The sequence below is a fragment of the Bidens hawaiensis genome, unplaced genomic scaffold (genome assembly GCF_021521415.1).
Source record: "Bidens hawaiensis isolate Kalapana, Puna unplaced genomic scaffold, B.hawaiensis_p1.1 tig00017465_1, whole genome shotgun sequence".
Lineage (NCBI taxonomy): Eukaryota > Viridiplantae > Streptophyta > Magnoliopsida > Asterales > Asteraceae > Bidens > Bidens hawaiensis.
Genome location: NW_027492643.1, coordinates 52,053 through 54,827, shown reverse-complemented (window position 1 = coordinate 54,827; position 2,775 = coordinate 52,053). Strand labels below are relative to the sequence as shown.

Sequence of the window (2,775 nt, the reverse complement as noted above, 5' to 3'; positions counted from 1 at the left end):
CACAACTTTTGAAAGAACATCAAAAAAATAATTATACATACAGTGATGTTAAAAACGATCCAAAAATTTACAAGTTCATGTGAAAAATGATGGCTATACAAAGCATCTTAATGCGAAAATCGATCGAAATATTACAAGTTAACATGCAGTAAGTAAACTGTGATGGTACAAACATCACAACCTTAAAGTTCCTAGTAAGTTAACAAAACTATTTTGGCAACGATAGCTTCAAAACGAGTAAACTACCCTTTAGTTGAAACAAAAAAAATCCATGATAAAAGACTTATATCTGAATCATGTTCCATAAAGACGCACCTCTTTATATTAGCATGGATAAGGTATACAAGTCAGAAGCTAAGAAAATTACATAGGTGTTTCAGTGAGCTTGTGTGTGTGTGTGTGCATGAAGTTAAAACAAACCTGCTGACTAAAGCCAAGTCGGCCACGTAATGATGGATAGAAACTGACAAAACAAGTATCTGGGCACGTTGAAAGAAGTTTATCCAGATGGGCTTGAGCATCTTCAATTGCATTTGTAGCCAATGAAAAAATTGAATATGGAATCGGTGGTGGTACAGAACGATCGCTTTTGTACCAATAGGTATACTTTGTTTTTGGATTCCAGTTTCGACCAAAACACATATGCATTCCATAATCTTCTCCGTCTTTATAATCAGGCTCAGAAAACCCCCATGGGCTCATACCCCACTTGTCACACACATTCACTATATCAGCCTAAAATTTTAAATCCGGTCAAAAGATTTCAACTATACCAATCCAACATGTAATAAAAAATTCTGAAAAAGCATTGGCCTTAGCTTGTAATTTGCAAATAAGAGTAATTGGCTCCATTTGAAAAAGCAAAAAGACACTTTAGTTGTTTGCATATGCTTTCAGGACAGATTAAGCAAAACAGAAATACCTGATCCTTAAGGCTGACGTATTTCTCCAAGAGAATCATTCCGGGTCCAAGTATTTGATAGGTTTTAAGCTTGCTTAAGGTCCTTTTATTCACTTCCTTTGTGGCACACCGCAGATCTTTTAAACGGAATGGTTCTTTTTCTCCCCAACTTTTAGCGAAAGGTATGTTGCGATGCTGCCGCCTCAGTAAACGGCCATCGAAGTGATCCTGCATGTATAAACTTTAAGAAAATAATATTTCTTTGAATATAAAAGTACACTAAAAGTTATAAATTTTGAGTCATACAGGGGAAACAAAACTTAAGACCAGCGATCATATTACTGTCACCATGTGTTGCATTCACTTAAACAAGAAATAATCATTGAAGTAAATGATGCTATCAAGAAAGAAAATAATAATTGTAACCAGGATCGATAAACATAAAAAACGAATTTAGATCATAAGCGAAGAGGCATTTAGTCCAACAGGACCAACACTAACCGGATAAGTATGTTCGTGATCCCTGACTCTTCAAACTAGCTCCCACCCGTACTGGTTTTGACTTTGTTGGACAGTTCCAACTCGAACCGCCTTAGGTATTATTAACTAATAAAAGACTCGATTGAAAGAAATAAAACGTTTACCATAATTCCAGTTGATCGAACATTGAGTCCGAAAAACATTGAAGGAGGGAGCTGTGGACTGCGTGCAATTGTGAACCCTAAGTTGGGTTTTACCTGGGAATGATTTTTAACTTAATAATAATAAGAAAAAGAAGGGTAAAAAAGGTGCATTAGAGCATTCTTACCGCTCGTACGTACGGTATTTACAAACCCAGCCATTTCAAACCTTCCACATTGTGTATATAATCTTTTAATATTCTTTAATAGGGGTTTGAAAGTTTATTGTGAAGAAATATGTGTTTTTGAAGTATGTTTAGCCTTTTTTATTTAATATTTCTATATATATAAACAGCGTTCTTTTAAAAATATGTATTATTTACTATGGTTCGTATGATTTTCATTTTGGTTACAAAACATAAATGATTTATGATGTTTTGAAATGCAGCAATCACTTTAGTGAATAATTTGCTAATACTGGATCACTCCTGCTGTATTTATTTCAAGTTGAAAATAGAAAAGTAAATCCTAATAATTTTTACAACTTTATAAACAGAGTTCATGTGCAATACCAAATATCCGGGCTACTTACTAAACCAAAACTTTGGAGGAAAACCTCAACAAAACAAAACTTTATGATAAAATAAAGGGAATCATAAGACAAGATAGCTCACCGAAAAAGACGTATTCATCGCCGTTGAAAACTTGATACGATTTCAGGTTAAAATATTACTCATCCTCAATGACCTAATGGGCCAATCTCAAACCCAATAAAGTTGATGGAATGCATCACATTTTATTTTGAGAAAATTAAAATTTGGATCCTTTGAATATATAAAATTAAGAAAGGGCCATTTTCGAAAATTATTATCACTATTTATCCTTTTAACGGATTTTAGCATTGGTTTTAGTCCTTTACACAAATAAATCAGAAAAACTGGTTATCGTCGCAATCGCAACAAGATTTGTCGGCGTTATGTAGATGCATTAATACGAGACGTACCTGAAACTCGCACATTTAACTGTGAATCAAATGGTTTTGGTAGCGTTTACATGTAAGATCAAATTTCATGTGATTGATTTTTGATACAAGTTTGTGGTTGGGGTGGTCGACGCTAGTGATGGTGGGGGTTGATGATTGAAATGACAGGATATTGTGGGTGGGGTGGTTGATGTGAGATCTAATTAGTTATCCGAAATGAGCCTAAACTTGATATAGGCTTTTCGACAATGTAACCAAGTAAAAAGGTTCAA

The 2,775-nt window shown here is 34.2% G+C and overlaps 1 long non-coding RNA gene across 1 annotated transcript; it reads right to left on the bottom strand.

The window, feature by feature from the left end:
* Window positions 1-403: 403 nt before the first annotated feature.
* On the bottom strand, window positions 404-1,639 carry LOC143553974 (uncharacterized). Its single transcript, XR_013138922.1, has 3 exons — window positions 1,546-1,639; window positions 923-1,129; window positions 404-735 (listed from the first exon to the last, which is right to left on the bottom strand). It is a non-coding gene; the product is annotated as an uncharacterized LOC143553974 (long non-coding RNA).
* Between the last annotated feature and the right edge of the window lie 1,136 nt (window positions 1,640-2,775).